Raw genomic sequence first — 23,729 nt, forward strand, 5'->3', positions numbered from 1 at the left:
CCAAATAATTTCACTAAAAATTTAATTTGCAGCACTCAGCTCCTATCTATTTACCTACTCAATGATTTGAGGGAATTGTGGAACACATACCCACAAGAAAGAAGTACAAATTTATGCCAAGGTGTTTATTTTTTTATGAGTGGCTTGTATGCACAACGTGGGTAAGGGAGTTTTAAAATGAAGACATTACTAGCTTATCATCCCCTACATTTTCTTTTCCTAAAAGATTATTATTACAACTGTTCATGATGACATTTAGCTTTCAGGGATGTGACATTTATCACCATCATTATCCTGCTACTCAGAAAGGTAATGATTGATTGTTTCTTTAATTTCATTTTTGCACTGAAATTTGTCTGAAAAAAAAAAAAAAAACAAAAAAAAGTTTTTATTTGTGGATTAGTGGGTGCAAAATTAAAAAGAATTTTAAATAAGAATAAAATGATATTCCTCTATAATATTATTTGGTAAACTACTACAAATTTTCAAAAGGAAATGGAATGTAATTTGCTTGGACAATTGAAGTTATTTAGTAATGTGACAACTTGAGTATTATTCATTGTGTAATCCAGGTCTTAAGTCTCACTTGTATATAAAATTCTACACAAAGCTACAAATGCTAACTAGAATAATTTTCTTTGATCATATAAAGCAAGTCCATAATAACTCAAGGAGAAAGATAGCAGATAAACAGCAAAATGCCTGCAAGGTAATATATGCTACATTGATCTGATCATCACAGGTTTAGACAATGGACAGGGATGCTACCAACTAGATTAGGTTGCCCCAAAAAAGAAAACCTTTAGGTGGGGCACATGCCAAGTAAGCAGTCATCTCCTGAACACAAACACATCAAACACATATTAAACACACTTAAAATTCAAATTTCTCTATAGGAGCTCAAGTGCTCTCTCTCTCTCTCTCTCTCTCTTTTTTTTTTTTCTTCCTTCTTTATTTACTACATTTATTATTTAATTTTCCTTCCACTACTGGTTCTACTGGTTCTAATTTGTACGAAATAATGCAGAAACATAAAACATGCCAATTTATTATAACTTTGCAAAATTAGAAAAAGTGTCAGAATCCATTCTCACTTTTAGTTTGATCTCCAAATAATCATTTATTTTTTTACATCAAACAAAGAAGATAGATTCTGAAAAAGATTCTATGTATAAAATAAAAGTAAGTAAAATTAATACTTTTCATTTTTTCACTGAGAATCTTCTCCACAGAAAAAGCCATTTTTTCTGAAGACAGTAGAGACATTATTCCATATTAGATATTTTAAACGTTAAATTATCTGATGTATTCAAAGCACAAATGTAATATTTCTGATTATAATTTTTGCCTTTGTAATATTAATGTAACTTTTTTTTTTTTTTAATAGTAATGTAATTTTTCAAACTTTCGGTCCATGTGATACATATGTAACTTAATAATCTTTGGAGAATATTATTATAAGAAACCATAGTACATGAAAAAACAAAGTTGCAAAAACAGTGGTCTACTCCCATTAAAATAATACAGTATTCCTGACAATTGTATTGTTTGAAGTTATGTCCAGTAACTTCATAAATATTATTTATGTGGACACTGCCATTTAGTGCTTACCAAATAATAACTTAGGAAGGTACTGATAGGACTTGCTCTTTTTGGACTATATGCTGATGAATTAACTATTAGCTGGTGAAGTTGCATCTGCATGTTAGTATATTCACATACACTTCTATTCCTTTGGAAAGTAGCAGATGATTAAAATTAATATCTGACTTGCCTGATGTTGCAACCATTCAACTTCAAATTTGTGTTTTTATGTGCCAAACTCTTAATATTTTCCCACTAGTTCTGATTAGTGGGGGGAGGGAGGCAATTGAAACAATAGCATAGATATCCTCCATTGAAGAGGTTGCTTATTTGCATTTTGAAAGATATTGCTCTTCTTACCCACAGTTTCCTTCTGCATTTATTGTGGTCAGATAAAATTTGCATCTGGTTGATTGAAATAAAAGGCACATTTTCATTTTTCTCTGCTAATACTCAATAAATATTTGTTTCTGGTTACCCCCGAGTTGTACATGCTATGGAATTTTCTTATTTTGCATACTGAGATATCACAGAGAATATATGATTACTTAATAAAGTATGAATTTTAAAATGTTGGTGTATTCAATTTAATATTCGGATTTTGACTGCCAAATTAAAATTAATTATTTCCCCACTAACATATGTCTGGTTGTTCTCTTTTAAGACAATGCAAAACGTAGCATCTGTTTCACCCTGTTTTGTGGCATTTCTTTCTTCAGTATTTCTCCCATAATTCCTCATAAATATGATCTCTGAACAGTAAACTGGATAAACTTAATAGCAGAAAGTTGCAAAAGCAACTAAAAACTAAATAGTTAAAAACTAGATTGTTAAAGAGCAGTAGCAGTTAATCATAAGAGGTAGCCAATGAAAAAAACTAGGACAGTCAAGGGAATATGCATTTAAAAATTAAAGTATGCATTACACTACTAAGATCTTTGAAGATATCTATGGCATTAAATACATTATTTAAACATCAGTGGTGATTTTATGTTTATGAAGAAGATAAATTAAATTACTTAAAAGAAATAGTTATCTACAACTATCATTTACATATATCCTTGTTTTTACATAAGAGCATGCAACATCTAAGTAGCCCAGAAGGTATTACCTCAGTGTTTCTCTTTCTTCCCTAAAACTGAATTGTCTATATCACATACAAAATGTTGTACGGGTCTTTCAGTCTCTCAATATTGGATTTCTATATCGAATTCCACAGCCTAGTGCTTGAGATTGAAATGTAATCTTTTTAGCATCTTTTATCTTCTCAGTGTCCACTGTAAACTAGAATGAACCCTACAAGTGAAAGAAGTAGATTTGTTCCAAGCTCGCTTTGGCTTTCCCATGCCTCTTAACAAAATTACATTAATCTTACAAAATAGAAAGGTTGTCCTACCAAAACAAAACAAAAACAACAACAAAAATTGACTGTATATCTCCAAATATTTATTGCACATTACAGGAAAACAGGATAATTCAGGTTGGAATGGACCTCAGGAGGTTTCTGTTTTAACCTGTAGCTCAAAGAAGGGTCAGCTCTGAGATCAGAGCAAGTTGTTCAGGTCTTTGTTCAGCTGAATATTGAAAATCTACAGGGATGAAGATGGCCCACCCTCTATGGGAAGTTTGATCCAATTCTTAACAGCCCATATCCTGATATACAGTGTCATATTCAAGTTCTTCAGTCGCCTAGTAGCATTTTTTTCACCTGATCTAACATATCTAAGTGACCTCAAATACCAGAATTGAGTTCCTTGTACTTCTAACATCCTTATTGTCACAATGTACACCAAAGTAGGAAAGTACTCTTCTCCCCAGTGAAGGAACACATCCCAAGAAAAAGAAATCAGGATTTAGAATTGTAAAAGCCCAAATTTCTGTCATTTTTTCTTACAGTCTTTGATCCGAAGAAAATACTGTAGCTAGTGGGTGGAGGCTAGAGAGGAAGAAAACAAAGCTCAGGGGAAAATACTAAGGAAATATAGATTGCCAAAGAGAAACACAATGTCTAACATGTCAACCTACAAAAGTTTGATGGTGGAAAATAAATTGAAGTACAGAGCTACTAGGACAAATTAGTGCGTTTTATTGTTTACCATAACTTAAGTAAAAATTAACTGATTAACATGTAAAACAGCTGTAAGTCTTTGTTAGTACATAATGCTAGTTATTTCTTGTACAGACCTTACAGGAATATTTCTGTATTTGCAAAAAGACATCTTACTTCTCTTACTTTCTAATAGATGCTTGGGGTAGGTTTTTCAAGTGTATTTATTTATTTATTTATATTTTTTATTTAGATAAAAGCAAAAATTAAGTTTCACACTAAAAAAAATGAAAATGAAAAAAGAAAATAATGAAAACATCTTAAAATCAAACCAGAACATTTCTGAGTGTAAGAAACTACTGCTTTTTTTAGACATAAGAAATTAAATATCTAAATGTCTGAGACTCCTATCTATAAAATCAAGTCAACAACGTTTTCATGATGACATATTTATGATTGTTCTAGTAACTGTTAGAGCAAAACTAGTTTCCCTTTACATGTTCAGTGTTGTGGTCTTTTCTCACACCCATTTTCAATGGATCTATTCATGCATCCATGCCTTTCTGGATTTTGAGCACAACAAACCATGTCAAAACAGCAGGTTCAGAAAACATCACAGACTAAAATGTCAAGGAGTGATAGTACTTAGTCCAAGAGAAGATCAGATATACTAAAAAGGAACTGTGAGTAATGGATCATACAATTGATTATGATAGCAATTAAGTCACTGCTCACACATATTAATACATTTTGGACAGAGAAATAATGACTTAAACTTCAGGATTTTATTGTTTTTGTAGATATGCTCCATTTTTTCCATCATTATATTGTAATGTAAAATAATCTAGAACAACTAAACATTGTAATATTGTAAAAATAACTATAATCATAATATTGAATTATATCCCTTTCTAATCCTTCATTCTCTAAACATTTTCCACCATTTAACCACTATTTATTTCCTATAGTACTCAAATAATCAAATATTATATTATTTCCTAGTGTTCTGCTATACTTTTAGAAAATAACTATTTTAATTTAAAGAAAATCTATTCATCAATTCACAATAATAGATTTCTATTAAATTTAAGAGTGGCAAATTAGAACTGATAAGAGGTTCTTATGATAAGAAATTATATGTTGAACTAGTTATTTTATTAATCCAAAAGTTTAAAAAGAATCCATAAGCTGATTGGACACGTAGCTAGTAAGTAAATTCAGAGTTTTGCAGTATATCACTGAAAGAATTGCCAGTTTTAGAAAGGATACAAAAATATCACAGTTCATAGTTAACTAGCCTCAATTAGTGAGGCTAGTTAATTTATTTATTTATTAGTGTAACTAATTTGAGGCTTTGTAATTTGTGTATTTTATGTGGGCTTTAGGTACAGGTGGCAAGCCTTGGGTAACAGGTGAGGCTCTATGAGAACAGGCCAGGGCTTCCTTGTGTTAGATACTGTCAGTTCCAGCCATTTCCAGTGGCCCAACTGCAAGACAAAGCTGAACCCAGCAGCCAAGGAAGTGGTGCCTCTGGGAAAGCAGATTTCATTAGGGCAATATGCTGCCTGGGGAAGAAAGTGAGAAATAGCCCTGCAGACACCAATGTAAGAGAAGGAGGGGAAGGAGGTGCTCCATGCACTGGAGCAGTGATTATCCTCCAGCCTGTGAAGCACGGTGGAACAAATATCCACACCGTGGCCAATCGAAGACCCACACTGGAGTAAGGGTAAATATGAGGAGAAGGAGAAGTAGAGAGAAGCTGTTATGGACTATCCCCATCTCTCCTGCACCACTCAGAAGAGATAGGAATGGAGGAGTGAAGTTGAGCCTAGGAAGAAGGGGGAAGAAAGAGTGTTAGTTTTTGTCTTTGTTTCTTACCATCCAACTCCATGTTAATTAGCAATAAAATAATTTTCCCCAAATTGAGTCTGTTATGTCTGTGATAGTAATTGGTAAGTGTTTTCCCTGTCTTTATCTCAACACAAGTTTTTTCATCTCATTTTCTCATTCTGTCCTGTTGATGAGGGAGACACAAAACAGCCGGGGGGGGGAGCATCTGACAGCCAGCCAAAGTCAATGCACCACAACTTTTGTCATTCATGCATGCCAGTTCAGAAAAAAAAAAAAAGAAATCTCAAAAACTTAATAGAAAGCAAAAGCACTACTACTCAGTTGTAGACAACTTAGTATGAATCTGCTCAGTCTTTAAGATTTTGGCTATGAATGCACTCACATTTGCACATTGAGAACTTATTAAATGTGTTGAATTTTAGCTGCTACTATTGCAAGTTTAACCTGTGGCATTCTTAGAAAATTTAACTAATGTTGGGTCTTCCTATTTGATTTCTCAGGAAGCAAATATTTAGCCATAAAGTTAGAAAGAAAGTTAAGAATTGAAAAATTGTTTTTAAAAAATAATTTCAATTCAGATATGAATAGGAGTAACTCCTACACCTTTGTATGTCTACTCAGTTTAAAATAAGTAAAATTTGTCTTAATAATCTATAGAACAAAGCAAACAAGATTGAACAGTAGAGTGACAGGGTTCAAGTCCTACTCTCACTATAATTTGTTAATAAAAAATTCTTGTATTCAGAAAAAGATTATCAAAACAGCATATGATTTATTAACTAATTTATTTGTTCAAGTGATACTTTTTCCCTGTCAAAATGCAGAGAACTGTTCATTATTTAAAATAATGATCATAGGCCAAAGCTGAATATTTTTAATTGAACAGCTGCTTTTAACTAAAGAATAAATTGCTCATCAGTTTCTGGTGTGATCATTTTCTTTACAAAGAATGTTTCTAAAAGCAGTCACTATCCATTATCAGTCTGAAATTTTTATTAAACAACTCTCCGCTCATTTTTAGTATCATCAGTGAAGCAGACATTAAATATAATTACCTTTCCTAAGACAGTCAATGGAGCTTAATACATCAAAAATATCAAGAAAAAAAAAAAATGGAGTAAGAAGAACCATATATCTCACTACCATACAAAAACATTCTTTAAAAATCTCTAGGGTCTGGATTTGGCTGCTTCTTGGATAGAAAAATAGATCAGAGTAAAACATATCAAACCACTTACTTTAAGGACCTAAAAATGTTTTTGAGTTCTTTAAATGTAACAATATTTAAAAAAAAAAAGAAAAAAAGAAAAAAAAAAAGCAGTATATATTTTTACTCTCTAACATCTAAACCACTATGATAATAGAGTTTACTTTTCTCTTCTTAAAATTGGGTTAGGATGAATAGCATAGCTTTTGGAGCTTTCTAAGCACCAGAGCAGAAGACTCCTCCTTCCAGCTTTCCCGCAGCTCTACCACTGATTTCACAAGGCTTTACAGAGTCCTCTGTGAATTGGTTCATCTAACCACCCTGTTGAAGAACTAATCCATTAAAAACAAAAACAAGCCTATACAGTTCACAAAGGGTGATATCTACAGGGTGATGAACCTGATGAGTACCAAAGCCAATGGAAGTGACGGGAAGGATCAAACATAACCAAGGTCAGAGCCAGTGTTGTTTCTTTAAGTGACAACAATCTTTTTGATGATCTTAACTATCTTCTGTAACTTTACCTTAATGTGTGAAAATAGCACGATATGGAAAGGAGAGATGCCATATTTTGCTTATCAACACTGTAAGTGTCAGGAATTTCCAGAGCAGCTTCAACTTATATTAAATATTCTACCAAGTTTTGGAATTCATCCATGAGCAAAATGACGTTATCATTGTACATGTCATTTCTGTTCTGGTACATAGATAAAGTTGTAGTGGCAGGGCATGTGAAGGAGGAAAAGCTATCTGCTATTATATCTATTATTTTATATTTATATGTAAATATATAAATATATTTTATAAATCTCTTTCTTAGAATATAAAGTCATTGTTGAGTAATAGCAAAAAAATAGAATAAATCCTATCAGTTCATCATCTATTTTAGCTGGAAAACATACTTCAGAGCTTGCACTGCAGTAGTTAAATATATATATATATATATATATATATAATAATCCATGGATTTTATTTCATTCCATTTTCTTCCAGAAATCTTGTACTCCAAATCAAAAGCTACCTACTTTTCTCAGTCTCCTGTTCACTTTAAAGGAGAAAATATAGCCTGAGTATAAAGCAAAGAGTAAGACAGAAGCTCAGGAGATGTTAGAGAAAAATCGTCCTCCTCCAACACCAGATATTGCTATCCTTTTACAGAAAGGCATATGGTACTTTAAGGCAGAACCTGAATCCACTGCAGTGGAGAATGAAGTATGTGTAAAGATTTCATTTTAGACTTCTGCAGTGAGAAATTAATCTTTCTATTTCCCATATCCATTCCAAAATGCCCTTGAGGTGGGGTTAGAGGAACAGCAAAACTTTTTGGTTGCTTGAGAGGAAGTGATCATAACACAGAAAATAACAGAAAAATGCAGGGTAACAGAGACAGCCACATCCAAAACAAAGTAGAGGAGAAAGCCAAGATAAAATGGAAAATATTTTTAATTGCAGATCTAAAATTGTAAGGGAAACAGATTTGGGGGGGAAAAAAAAAGCTGTGATATTGAACACATTATTTACCGCATCATGTCATAAGTGGAATAACATAAAAATAAATAAATAAATAAATAAACACACAGATAAGTAAGGGGCTGTAGATTAATGCTTATATTACATGAGCACATAGAATATAAATGAGTCATCTTCAGTCCCATAACAGTTAGGTATATAATTCCATATTGATTATTATATCCAAAAAGTCACAGCAAATTTTACACATTTGTGCTTGACAGAAGTTTCAATCAAGAAGGTAAAAAGCATATCTAAGAAAATCCATGCTGAGTTTAAAATTGAAAATAAGGTCCCTCTTCAGAGGGAAAAAAATCTAATAAAAATATCAGACTAGGGAAATGTAGATTTTCATATTTATTTAAAACTTTTTCTTTACCCCCTGAAAATCAATGCATGTGAACGATTTGATCTTCTGTCCTCACAAATAAAAGGTATAAGTTTCTCTAGGAAAAACAAAAAAACATAATCTCAGCATAGTTAATTTTCATATTTTTCAAAACAAAATAATTAAGTGTAATTTTCAAATTAATAGACTGCTGTCTTCAAAGAACTCCTATGATAAGAAATGAACAGAAAGAAATGGTAATGATCAAAAGAACTGCTGTTTACAAAGGACAGTGAAACATTTTAATCTGGTATAAAATAACAGAAAGGTATCAGGTACCCAGTTCTAACCTGCACTTTTGAAAATCTTCCCTTAATATGAGCATTTTTCCAAAATTAATGTATTAATTATAATTAATTATAATTAATGTGTACAATCAATTTAAAATGGCTGCATCATTACCATCAAAACTTTTTATACACTTTCTATAAAAACTATTATACTATTAAACTATTATTTATATTATACTTTTAATCAAAACATATATATATATCAGAGATCCTTAGTGCTCACTCAATTTGATTCAGAATCCAACATAATCACTGGGTATCTTCCCCCTGATTTCCCTGGGCTTTGAATCACACCTTTAGTTCCTTTACATCCCTGCTCTGAACTTTGCCATTTAAATAAAGTGATCTGCATTTTCTGAGTAATTGAAAACCAAGCTTTTATCTTGATATACATAAAAGACCACTGAAAAACATCACCTGCCTGAAACAAATTAGTTAGCATATAAAGTACAGAGCTTTTCAACTATATATATATTCTTAATAGGTAATAAACATAGTTAGTCATTCCAAAAGTCATGAGGACAAAATGCAGCTTACCCTTGACAACAATAAATGCACTAGAATATTATTCTCAATTTTATATATAGCCTGAGAATGTAGTCTATTACATGTCATTCTGCTATGCATGAAAGCATACAGTGTTGTACTATTGTTCAAAAATTTTAACATAATGCTTCTCTAATTTTCTTAAATATTAAAGAATAACTAGAACTGTTATTGCAGCAATAACTGAGTAATTAGTTTTACAGTTTTAAGAACACACTCTTTGAATATCTGTACTGCTCCACTGTTAGAGACAGCCATTTAAAAATAAAATACTGCTTTTCTATACAAAGTAACACTTCTACTAAACATTGCTAAGAAAACTTTATCAGGAAAAGGTCTTTTTGATTATATTCTGATAATCCAGAATTTTAGCACAAAGATAAATTCAATCCCATTCTTGGAGTGTCACGACCATTTAAAGGAAGAAAAATTAAGATATTCTGTTACATTTGCTGTAAAGAGGTAAGAAGATACAACTACTGTTTGTCTCTTTATATACTATTAGACAATAGCTATGCTTGTATAAATGCAAATAGTTCTGCCAGGTCTGCACCCAGTATGTACTTTAAATGTGGGATAGGATTAAATAAAAATAAATATATAAAACAGATTTGAGTCCACTTAGCTATTAATATATTTTGCTGTTTTCAAACATTAGGCTGGGCTGTGTTGTCTTAATTCCACTTTATGAGTGATTTTTGACATTTTGACATTTAATATAAATTAATCTTTGTAAACAGTATCAGATGGTACAGTAAACAAGACTTTTAAAGGAAATGATCATTACTGCAGACAGGATACTGCACCAAAAAAAAAAAAAAAAAAAAAAAAAAAGATGTGTTAGCTACTTAGCTACTTATATTTCATGCCAACATAAGCTGTCACAGTTGTAACTTTTTGCTACTCATAATAATAATCAAACAAACTAATCTCCACAGGAACTTTCTAATGTTTTCATTGACTATTGTCTGAGTATATGACTGTGTAATAAAAGTTCTGTGTATAGCTTTTCCAAACCACTGAGATAACTATTGCAAAGCCTGTAATGCAAATATTATTATCAGAACACCTCATATTTGACAAGGTACAGAGTAAATATGTTTTTTAGAGCACTGCAGGTTAGTCCAGTTCCATATCTGTCTTAGAATTTTACCTTTGAATTAAATACTAGGAATAGCCTTTAAATACCAGTTGGATAAATGTACTTTGTTTAAGCAAACATACTTTTTATCATTAAAAGAAAGAAAAAACAAACAAACAAACATAATTGATCATAAACCAAGTTGCGTTTGTGTTTTCAGGTTTATTATTTTAATATACAATGATCTCCCTGTCCTTATCTCTACCCTTGATCCTTTTCCATCCTATTTTCTTCTTTTCCTTTGAGGAGGAGGAGTATGAGAGTGGCAAATATGGACTTCAGCTGCCCAGCAGGGTAAAAACACCACACAGTCTCATCTCCAATTTCATTTTTTCAAAGGCTTGTTGTTGCTTAGTGCCCCATTTGAAATTTTTCTTCTTCCAGGTCACTCAATAAAGAGGTGTTACAGTCAGACTAATTTGGAATATGCCTTCTCCAAGAACCCACAACACCTAAGAAAGCCTGTGTTTCCTTTTTGCTAGTTGGTGGAGACATGGTTATTTTGTTGATCGCATCCATTGTGATTTGATGATGTCCATCTTACCTTTTTATTCCTAAAATGGATCTCCTGGGCAGGCCCTTTGACCCTACTTTGTTTTATGGCAAAACCAGCTTTCAGAAGGATTTGGACGATTTTCTTACCTTTCTCAAAAACTTCTGCTGTGTTGTCCCACGCAATGACGTAATCAATGTATTGCAGATGTTCAGGAGTTTCCCCCTGTTCTAGTGCAGACTGGATCAGTCTGTAACAAATGGCAGTGACATGTTGTCATCCCAGGTGCAGTCAATTACAGGTGTACTGGCTGTCCCTGCAAGTGGAAGCAAACTGTGGCCTGCAGTCTGCTGCCAAAGGGATTGAGAAAAATGCATTACAGATATCAATTGTGGCATACTGTTTGGCTGCCTTTGTCTCTAGTTCCTAGTGAAGTTCTAGCATGTCTGGCATGGCAGCACTCAGGCGGCGTGACTTCATTCACACCATGATAGTCCACTGTTAGCCTCCACTCTCCATTACACTTTCACACTGGCCATACAGGACTATTAAAGGGTGAGTGAGGCTTGGCAATAACTCCTTGGCTCTCCAGTTGATGAATCAGCTTATGGATGGGAATCAGGGAGTCTTAGCTGGTGCAGTATTGCTGCTGCTGCACTACTGTAGTAGAGATCATCACCTACTATTCTTCAATGCTCAGCAATCCCACAATAGAAGGGTCCTCTGAAAGGTGGGGCAAGGTAGGCAGCTGCTTAATTTCCTCTGTCTCCAAGGCAGCTGTACCAGAAGTACAACAGTACCCTTTGTGTCCTTGAGGTAGTCTATGCCAAGGATGCGTGGAGCCTCCAGGCCAGTTACAATGGGGTCCTTTTGCCATTCATTCCCAGTCAGGATCATGTCAGCCTCCAATACAGTTAGCTGTTGGGATCCTCTTGATACTTCAGGATTTTGTCCCTCTATAGACTGATGGCATTAGGATACACTGTGTAACAGTGTCCACTAGAGCCATATACTCCTGAGTGTCTGATGTACCAAGACATTGAATCCACACAGTCCCATAAACAGTTATCCCTTTCCTGCACCTGGCTGGAGGTAGGGCCCCTTTAGTTCTGGTCATTATATTCATTACTCTCTTCTTGCAAATGCAAGTCAGAAGTCCCTTTATTAAAGTCAGAAGTAAGATCAACCCTTTTACTCTGGGGAACTGCCCGCTCAAAACTGGAGCTGCAATTTTCCTGGAAGAACACACTTTTTTGATTGTTTTTCCTTGCAACTCATGTACCCATGTTTCTATGATTGAGGTAGATTTTCCATCCCACTTCCTCATTTCCTCTCCATGCTCTCACATGTGAAATCACAGGGTGGCACATGGTCTGTATACACTATATCCGGTCTCTTGAGAAGAGGAATGCTTATTTCTAATAGCTGAGACAGTGGACTGTAGAGATGCAAAGTAGAATGTATCCTCTGAATTGATGGAACTACCAGGACAGATTCTTCACAGCCAGATGCAGGCCTGTAGGAAGGAAGAGAGACTTTCTTCATATTTTTGGAGTTGGCCAGAATTCATCCACTGTTTGTCCCTCTCCATCTTTACAGGTCATTACTGTCAATGACTTAACATAAGTCATTGATGGTGTGTTCCATAAAAACTTCCACCACATGGGTTATGTGCACTTGACTTTATCTGAATATTTGGTAATTGTCCATTGTCCAGATCATCATAAATCACCTCCAGGCTATTTTCCTCAGGTACTGGTACCTCTCTCTATGGTGGTCCACTTGTCTGAGTGACATACAACATCTTCCTCAAAGGGATGCCTTTCACACAGAACTGCATGGAATCATCTAGGTTGGAAGACCGCCAAGATCACCGAGTCCAACCTCTGACCTGACACTAACCAGTCCTCTAATAAAACATATCTCTAAGCTCTACATCTAAATGTGTTTTGAAGACCTCCAGGGATGGTCACTCAACCACTTCCCTGGGCAGCCCATTCCAACGCCTAACAACCCTTTCAGTAAAAAGTTCTCCCTAACAACCAACCTAAACCTCTCCTGGTGCAACTTTAGCCCATTCCCCTGTATCCTATCACCAGACATGTAGGAGAATAGACCAACCCCCACCCTGCCACAGCTTCCTTTAAGGCATCTATAGAGAGTTACAAGGTCACCCGAGCCTCCTCTTCTCCAGGAGGAACAATTCCAGCTCCCTCAGTTGCTCTTCGTAAGACTTGTTCTCCAGACAGATCACCAGCTTCATTGCCCTTCTCTGGACCTGCTCAAGCACTGCGATGTCCTTTCTGTAGTGAGGGGCCCAAAACTGAACACAGTACTCAAGGGGTGGCCTCACCAGAGCCAAGTAAAGAGAGCCAATCATTTCCCTAGTCCTGCTGGCCACACTGTTTTTTGTACAAGCCAAGATGCTGTTGGCCTTGTCCACCTGAGCACACTGCTGCCTTCTTACCCTCAAGCAGATCAACACATGCACCTAACTTGGTGTCGTCTGCAGACTTACTGAGTGTGCTCTTATTAACCTCATCCAGATCACTGATAAAGATGTTAAAGAGAACTGGACCTAGTACTGAGTCCTGGGGGACTCCACTAGTGACCGGCCTCCAGCTGGGTTTAACTTTATTTATCACAACTCTTTGAGCCTGGCTATCCAGCCAGTTTTTAACTTAAAATTCCTTCATACTTAACAGGAGTAACCTCTTGAGGCTGAGGGCTTGTGGCCCTTTTCCTATCACTTTGTCAATGCTCCCTTCCCTGGAGAGGGATCCCAGCTGCTTGGCTTCTTTGCTCTCTAGTTCCATTCTACTGGCCCCCATTATCCCAGAATTGGAACTGCCAGGTGACAATGTGCTTGCCTGGATAATGGAAGAAATCTTTTTGCATATCTCACAGGTCACCCAGGGATAGGAATCAGGTGGTTACTGCCTCATTTATGAGTTCTCCCTTTTTCTTTTCTGTTCTTGTGATGGTCCTGCTTTGAGTAGTCTTCTTTTATCAAATTCTTCCTCATTCCCCTTCTTTGTAGGAGTTTCTTCCCTTATTAAATGAGCTGATTTTCACACCCATCGTTTCTTCTCATGTATGAGGGTGATCAGAAATGACTGATATTGGTATGGGTTGTTTCTCTGGTTCAGCTGCAATGCCTGTTGCAAGGCTGCAGTAGCCTCAGAGCAGCTGTAGAGCCTGTTGCAGGGGTTGGAGTGGCCTCAGTACCTGTTGTTTTGCTGTCAGATCTAGAGACATTCTTTTCCCCTTTGGGGTGCTGAATAATGTTGAATAGCATTCAGTAAGCATGGGCCAGGCCCCAGCACATTGCAGTGATTGTTGTCTCTCTGCAATTGCCAGGATGACAACATTTTTTTCCCCATTTTTTTTTTCAGGATTCTGAACTTTTTCAGGGGTGAAATTCCAAAACACTGGAGGTGTTGACTGTCTTAGGTGCCTGTTCATACTATCCCCTGCACCCTGCTACTCATAACTATCCAGCCCTAGGGCAGGATCTCTCATCGGTATTCTTAAAGAGTTTTTTAGCCTTAAAACCTGAAGCACATTCAGGAGATTTGGCAATAGGAACATGCTGGTTAGAACATCCCAAGCATATCCAAAATTCCCAACACATGTTGTAATTAACCTTGAGAAGAAGTAGGAGGTGAAACAGAAAGAGTATGTGAAGGAGTAAGGGAAAGTGGGCCCCATTGACTGGTTGAAAAAGATTGGAGAAAAAGAGAGTGTAATTATTAATAGCTTTGGAAAGATGGTTCCCAAAGAGCAAAGATGATGACAATGCTGAGTACAAATACCTGATTAGTTTCATGACCTGCAATTTTATTATGTCTTAAGCCAGTATTACATGATACAGCAAAAGGGTAACCTTAATTCAGCCCCCAGGGGTGATCAACATTACAGGGAGCAGAGAGCAAGTAAGGTACAACATAAAATGACTGCAGGAACAAACAAACATACACACACAGAAATCAACATTGAAACCAGCAGCTTTAAACTAATACAGTGTTTATAACAAATGTTATTTTAACTTGTTGTGGTCAGATCCATCACTATCTCAACATTTTGTGTCCCAAGCTGAGTGCCAAAAGTATTGTTGTGGTTTAACTCAGCAGGCAGCTAAGCACCACGCAGCTGTTTGCTTACCTCCCCCTTCCCCACAGTGGAACAGGGGAGAGTATCAGAAAAAAAAGGTAAAATTTATGGGTTGAGATAAAAACAATAGAATAGGAACACGAAGGGAAAATAATAACAGTAAAAATAATAATAGTAACAATAATAGAGGAGAATTATACAAAGCAAGTAATGAACAATGCAATTGCTCACCACCCACCAACCAATGCCCATCCTATCCCTATAGCACCAGCAGCCCCTCCCCCAGGCCAACTCTCTCCAATGTTATTGTTCAGCATGATGTGATATGGTATGGAATATTGCTTTGGCCAGTTTGGGGCAATTGACCTGGTCTTGCTGCCTCACAGGCAAGGCAGTGGGAGAAATTGAAAAGTCCTTGACTTAGTGCAAGCACTGTTCAGCAACAACTAAAACAGTGTGGTTGAGCAACCTGATCTAGTAAGAGGTGTCCCTGCCCAAGGCATAAGAGTTGGAATTGTATGATAATTAAGATCTCTTCCTACCCAAATCATTTTATGAATCACAGAATCACAGAATTGTCTCCATCGGAAGAGATCTCAAGATCATCGAGTCCAACCTCTGACCTAACACTAACAAGTCCTCCACTAAACCATATCGCTAAGTTCAACATCTAAACATCTTTTAAAGACCTCCAGGGATGGAGGTCAACCACTTCCCTGGGCAGCCCATTCCAACGCCTAACAACCCTTTCAGTAAGGAAATTTTTCTTTACTGAAGTTGGTTTTAGTTGGTTCTTCCTAATAACCAACCTAAACCTCCCCTGGTGAAACGTTAGCCCATTCCCCCTCGTTCTGTCACCAGGCACATGGGAGTTTATGATTATATTGGCCTTATTCTGTTCCAAAATCTGAAACACAACACTATCCCAGCTACTAGGAAGAAAAATAACTCTATCCCAGCTGAAACCAGGACACTAGTATACTGTTGATATTAAACTGTACTTAAGTAAAATAAAATATAACAATTTATATTTACATGAATAATTTGTATGATAAAATGTTCATTTCAAACTGTGTAACATAATCCATGCATATAGTGTATAATGTAATCTAATTTGTAGTAGCTGCTTTTCAGTAATAAGCTATCAGTTTCACTACTAAAGACAAATATTAGAGAGACAGAGGAATGTTCTCCAGTTTAAGCCTTCTCCAAACATTACTTAATTCAAATTAGTGTACATATAGTGTATACGTATAGTGTACACACACACATGCACGCATTTGCACACCAATTCATATGTGTTTTTTTTTGTTTGTTTTTGTTTGTTTGTTTGTTTGTTTTGGCTTTCTGCAGGAATATCAGTTAAAATAGAATGAACATGACTTTCTTCAAAAATAGAGATAGACTGTTCATATAGGAACTAAGCATTCAGAGACCGGAGTAATAATTTATAATAACATATATGTTTATTACGTAGCTGGTCTAGGTACATTCTGGATCAATTATCAACTTTTTGATGTATGAGATATTGATAATTTCAACTACAGAAATATAAGCTGAATTTTCTCCATGTAAGCAAGTCAAATAGTAATACACCACTGCAATACAATGACTTTTTCCTATACACTATAGCTTTCTGGGACAAGATGGTTATTGTGAACTACACTTCTTTCTGCTTACATAGCTGGAAACAGGTGGAAAAATAATGATCACAGATTGGTATGCTGTGGCATAATGTCATAAATTAAGTGGTCTCAACAATAATCAACTTTGCTTCCTAGACTTTTTCATGTCCAATAAAACAATTAGCAAAGCAAAACAAAATGAATAATATTTAGCAAAGGTAGTTTTTCAAGATGATCACATTCATCTCCTGTTATTTGAATTCTTTATTTGTAAAACACCGGTTATCAGCCTTTCCAAAAATGTTAATAGATCTCAGAGGCTATAAAGGAGGTTTTTCTTCCATTACACAAAAGGTTAAGTAAGCAAGGTAGTGCAATATCCATCAGCTATTTCAAAGTATTCAAACTGCTCACGGAGCAGATTATCTTGAGTGTCATCACATGGCACTTGCAGGGCAACCAGGCGATCAGGCCCAGTCAGCATGGGTTTATGAAAGGCAGGTCCTACTTGATGAACCTGATCTCTTTCTGTGATAAAGTGACATGTTGGGTGGATGAGGGAAAGGCTGTGGATGTGGTCTACCTTGACTTCAGTAAGGCCTTTGACGCCATTCCCCACATTCTCCTCAAGAAACTGGCTGCTCATTGCTTGGACTGGCATATGCTTTGTTGGGTTAAAAACTGGCTAAATAGCTGGGCCCAGAGAATTGTGGTGAATGGAGTCAAATCCAGCTGGAGGCTGGTCACTAGTGGCATCCCCCAGCACTCAGTACTGGGGCCAGTCCTCTTTAATATCTTCATCGATGATCTGGATGAAGGGATTGAGTGCACCCTTAGTAAGTTTGCTGATGATACCAAGTTAGGTGTGTGTGTTGATCTGCTCGAGGGTAGGAAGGCTCTGCAGGAGATAGATAGGCTGGACAGATTGGCTGAGACCAACTGTATGAAGTTCAACAAGGCCAAGTGCCGGGTCCTGCACCTTGGCCACAACAACCCCATGTAGTGCTACAGACGGGGAGATGAGTGGTTGGAAAGCTGCCTGGCAGAGAAGGACCTGGGAGTACTGGTTGATAGTCGGCTGAATATGAGCCAGCAGTGTGCTCAGGTGGCCAAGAAGGCCAACAGCATTCTGGCTTGTATAAGAAACAGTGTGACCAGCAGGGCTAGGGAAGTGATTGTCCCCTCTGGTGAGGCTGCACTTTGAGTCCTGTGTTCAGTTTTGGGCCCCTCGCTACAAGAAGGACATCGAGGTGCTCGACTGAGTCCAGAGAAGGGCAATGAAGCTGGTGAGGGGTCTGGAGAACAAGTCCTACAAGGAGTGGCTGAGGGAGCTGGAATTGTTCCTCCTGGGGAAGAGGAGGCCCAGGGGCAACCTTGTTGCTCTCTATAGGTATATTAAAGGAGGCTGTAGCGAGGTGTGGATTGGTTTATTCTCCCATGTGCCTGGTGACGGGATGAGGGGAAATGGGCTAAAGTTGCACCAGGTGAGGTTTAGGTTGGATATTAGGAAAAATTTCTTTACTGAAAGGGTTGTTAGGTGTTGGAATGGGCTGCCCAGGGAAGTGGTGGAGTGACCATCCCTGGAGGTCTTCAAAACACATTTAGATGTAGAGCTTAGAGATATGTTTTATTAGAGGACTGTTTAGTGTTAGGTCAGAGGTTGGACTCGATGATCTTGAGATCTCTTCCAACTTAGATGATTCTGTGTGATTCTGTGTGTGTGTGTGAAACTGACCATACCAGTTACTTCAGAGAAAGATATCCCTTTCAAGTTCAGCAGTGGAGAAGTCTCTTCCTAAGTTCAGTTTGGAATAAAATTAACTACATCTTAAATAATGGCTACAAAATTTTATTTTCGTTTTCATTTGATCTTTACCATTTAACCTTGGACATCCTTCTAGCTAAGTGAATATCTAATCCATTTTTTCCAAACTTGTTAAAATTTTGGCCTCTTTGTAGTAATGTAAGCAGAAGTTCAAGAGGCCATATTTGCCTTTTCTGAACAAGCACTTTCTTATATCAGTTTTAATTACTTTTTTTTGCCTTTCACTTTCAATGAGTATCTGGAAATTTAACATCATACCAAAATATGTCCAATAATACAACTTATTTGGTGTGAGCTGAGATTTTCTTAGCTTTGTGTTTATAATCACAATGCCAAACATTTTATTGCTTCAATGCATTTTCTTCATGAAGCAGTCCTTTCAGATTGCAAGACAAATCTCCATTTAAATGTCTTGCCTGCTCAACACCCATATCTCAGAGCTAAAATCCCAAATGTCTATTTATCATTACATTCTGCTACATTTGTTTCAATTATCTTTTTTCTTTTATCTGCAAGCCTTATTGTGTTCATTGCCGTATGTCCAGGCAGTTTCTAAGAATATACATATTTTTGGTTTACACTTTTGCTTTATTTATTTTTTGTTCACATAGTGTAATTTTTCTTACTTAGATTCAATCACCTTATCTATCTCATCATTTTCCTCATTGCTTGCTGTTTCATGGTGCCTTTGTTCCCTGTTTTTAATTGCTATTATTCCCTCCCTCAGTCTACACTGGTCTTTGATCTTTTTTCCTTATTTCCTTACCTCCTCATTGATCTTTGATTGGAACTTACACTGTTTTATTTTCTCTTTCTTTGTAAAAGGAGACTGTCATCCTATTTGGTTTTGTTCATTGGTCACTAAATTCCAAAGTGAAATTCTTTTCTTCCTTTGTTGTTTTCTCTTTCCATGCAAATAGTGGAGAAAGTTAGAGAATAGTGGCTCAACCGAAAGAAAAATCAATGACTCAGTTATCAGTGGTTTGAAGGTGTTTCCAAAATGCTGAATCCTTAATTTAATCCTAATCAACTCATGGTTTCTGCTCTGGTTAATAATTTGGACATAAAGAGAACAGTGATGAGAGAAAAAAAAAAGTGCCTGTATTTAGAGCATAATAAAAATAAGTTGAGTGGAAAAACAACAAAGAGCTGTGGTTGCCTCTGATGGAAGGAAATCTTTATGAGAGATGCCTCTGATAAAGGAAGCTTTTTGAGATTCAGTAAATGTCCACTGTCTCCCTGTCAATAGCTATTATTTTACATCAACAGCCCCAAATGCTTAAACAGAAAAAGGAAAAAAAGTGAAAAAGGAAGCTTTGCACATTTTCAGTAGTCAAGATTATTTGGGAATAAACCCTGAATAATTTCAAATATTCTACTCTGACATATGTCTTAAAGGCTTAATAACTGAATAACCAAAGAGATTTTGTTTCTGACAGATTTAATCTAGAACCTCATTATTGTGGTTTTACCCAGCTGGGCAGCTGAGCTCCACCACAACTGCTCTCTCACTTGCCCTCCTCAAAGGGAAAGGGGAAGAAAATACAATGGAAAGGGATCAAGGATTGAGATAAGGACAGGGAGATCACTTGACTTACTACTTACAAGCTAGAGCAGTGAGAAACAAAGGAAACAAATTAAAAACACATTTCCAATAAAAACACCAATTCCAATATAATTGTAGCAGGTATGCTACATTTTTTCTCTGCTTAAAATAGATCTGAATTTGTTTCATTGAATTCAATGCAATGTTAATTTCATTATGAATATTTAAAAATTAAATCAATTAACTGGTTACGTACTGGTAATTTTGGGAAATACATTTACCTGGAGCTGTGAACAAAGTTTGGGTAGATAATCGCAAATTGTTGTTCAATTATTTAAAACTATTTCCAATATCACACTACAAATTGGGGTAACTAATTAGATCAATAAATTATATTAATTATATTTTAAGGAAAACAAAAACAAAACAACACACACACACACACAAAAAAAAAAAAAAAAAAAAAAAAAAGGACATTTCCTGATAGTACATTAGATGTTATGCTCTGGAATTTCTTAAAAACTAAACATACAAAAATTACATAGGTTGTAACGTAAAACAGTTACTAAGAAACGTCAGAACTGAGGTTGACATTCTCTCAGTCACCTACAAATACATTGTATCACTGCCACTAATTGCATGTTTTAAAATTACTTGCTGTTTACATATGAGTATTCAAGGACTGATATGAAGAGTACTCAATGAAAAAATCATACCGTTAATCCCATACTTTATACAATATCTAAATGTTTCTGTGAAGGTAATTATTTAATAGCTTTGTCCCAGATTTTTGTATATGGTATCAGGATCTCGAGGAACCCAACAGACCCTCCTTGCCATGACCAGCCTCAGTTGGGATTCACACTCACTTTTGCACAAGGGTCCTGAGACTGTTACAGCTCACCCTGGGCTGTCCAGACAATGCCTCAGTGAGGCAGGTTCTTAGGGAGGTGCTCCTACCTAGCTCTGTCCCTGTCCCTGCCTCATGTATGAGTTTTTTACTCCCAGATGAGATTGTTGGAGGGACCCTAGACCTGGTTCATCACTTGTAATGTCAGGGACTGTTACTCCTGTGACTAGTTCCCAGGACCCTGTTACCAGTTCCCAGGTCTGCACTTGCAGGATTGAGCCCTGCTGAGAGCACAGCCTGTATGTGGTCAACCTTGACACCCAGCTTTTACCCTTCAAGAAGCAATCCTGTTTCTGGTAATCCTTGATATATGGCACTAGCTACTACAGTGAATTATTTACAAGTTTTACTAAAATTTGTTTTCATAATATGCAAGGGGTATCATTAGATGACTCCATCTGGCTTTTTCAAAACTGGTGGTTTATGTGATGTTTTATCAGTTCAAAACATAATTTCCATTTATTTAACTTAAAAGTGAAATTTCTTATCATAAGTGCTTGTTTCTCAAGCTGAGCACCCAAAATTTTTTTAAAAATGTTATTGATATGCATCTTCAAAAAACTTGTTTGAAAGCATCTAGTAACATACAAAAACTTTTTGAAAGGCAGAACATTTATAAAAATGGAACAGGACTTCTACCTGAAAATACAACACTTTCACTCAGAATAGAAGTCAGAACTATTAGCTAATTTCCAAAAGAAGATGCATTCAAAGTGGCAATTTTAAATCAATCACATAAAAACAAACCCTGCCTTTTTTTTTTTCTTTTTTTTTTTTTCTTTTTTAACTAAATGTATCAACATGAAAGATACAGTACACAGAAGTGTCACAAAGATGCACAGGGAAGACAAGAATAAAAATAGTGACATGCTACAAGTAGAATAACAGGAATGAAATTTGCTGAAAGCAAATAGTAATATTTTTTTCTGCTAATAGATTTTTTTTTTTTTTTTTTGTGGATGCTACAGAAATATGATTTATAGAAATATATATATATTTGTCTTCACAGCTTTATTCTAGATTTTCTGTATTTATCGTTTGAGGTATCTAGCACATTAAATATGTTTGATCAAGCATATACAATAAAATAATACATGAAAGTATAATATTGACTGTACACTTTCTTTAATGGCCTTATCTGATATGCTTCTCTTCCATTAGTGGATGGTTTAGCTGTCATTAAGTGCCATCTAAACTACATAACGCTGTTAAGCAATTTCTGAAGACAGTCAATAACTGCAAAATTCAACAAGATTCAATTTTGAGGAGAAAATTAAAGGATATACAAAGCTGGATGAGGATGGAGTCAGAGGTCATGAGTTTCACAAACATCCCAGCTGGGAAATTTCTTTATGTCATACAGAAACCATTTTCAATGAACAAAATGTAGTAGAAACCAATGTCTGAGATCATTTTTTAGCTGTCTTGTTATGTACTTTGCAAATAGATGTGTATAATCCCCTGAGAATATTTTAGTCTTTAAGGTGATGGTGAATTGATTAAATTTTTATGAACGTCACTAGGTAATAAAACAAAATCGACTGTCATGTCAAGAAACTTTCCACAAGAATCTGTATACCAGTAAAACTCTACTTAAGTAAATAACTTTTGCAAAAAGAAAAGTTCATGAAACATTACCTTACTACTTCCTACAGTAATCTGAGAAAATAAACATCACCATGAAAGATCTAATAGAGCTTACATAATTTCACTATTACTTTCTTAAATTAAAACCCAATACTCCAGTCTCACACAAATGTATACTATTTTTTTTTCCCTGCACCCACACACAGGCAAAATCTCGCAAGTCTTGTGAAAAAATCTATTTCAAGACTTGTATGGAAACTTAATTGCATTTTCCTTTTTAAGTGCTGATTTATTCAACTGACTTCTACAGAATTCTTATCTATTTCCCTGCCATACTGTAGTGGCATTCTAAGTACACAATACCAAAACTTTGAGCATGCCAGACTTCCTTGACTTTGCTTTCAATATATCAAAATATAAAAAAATAAAAGCATCCTAAAACTTCAGATTTGAAGGCTAAGTTTAATGTAAAAGGAATCCTGAATACATATATAAATATATGGAGATAGATATTTATATATATATGTTTGTACAGATAGGTGTACATAGAAGTATGCACATATGCAGCCACACAAATACCTTCTTTGTGGTTTGAACAAGTTATACAAATTACAAGGTATTACTTTCCTCTTCCTCACATCCTTCTAGCTTTCTTCACCTGTTTTCTCTGATGTTCATTAAGACTATAACTGAGTAAGAACTGTAATTCGTAATATTCATTATTAATTATTCTATTGCAATTGTACAGAATGTTGTTCATGTGTTCCCTGAGATTACAGTTTACAGTATATTCACCAGTGGAAGTCCTGACTGACAATGAGGGTCTTACTTTTTGGACTCCTACATGAAATCAAATATCCATGTAAACTATTTTTTGAGGAGTGGGCATTAAGGAGGAAAACAACATGTACTTCTGTCTTCTTCTTGTGGAAGACAACTCTCAAAGTTATGGGTACCCTCTTTCCTGCAGCTGGTATTAGAATTGCACACAAACACTCATGAAACAGGAAGTACAAAGAGAAATATAGAAATACGAAGAAAACAACCTTCATTACAAATACGTTTCC

At 35.7% G+C, this 23,729-nt stretch overlaps 1 protein-coding gene across 1 annotated transcript in view; it reads right to left on the minus strand.

Annotated features, from left to right (window-relative positions):
- The window catches only part of CSMD3 (CUB and Sushi multiple domains 3), a 668,812-nt gene that overhangs the window by 557,104 nt on the left and 87,979 nt on the right, over positions 1–23,729 (minus strand).

Source organism: Anas acuta, chromosome 2, assembly GCF_963932015.1.
Source record: "Anas acuta chromosome 2, bAnaAcu1.1, whole genome shotgun sequence".
NCBI classification, from domain to species: domain Eukaryota; kingdom Metazoa; phylum Chordata; class Aves; order Anseriformes; family Anatidae; genus Anas; species Anas acuta.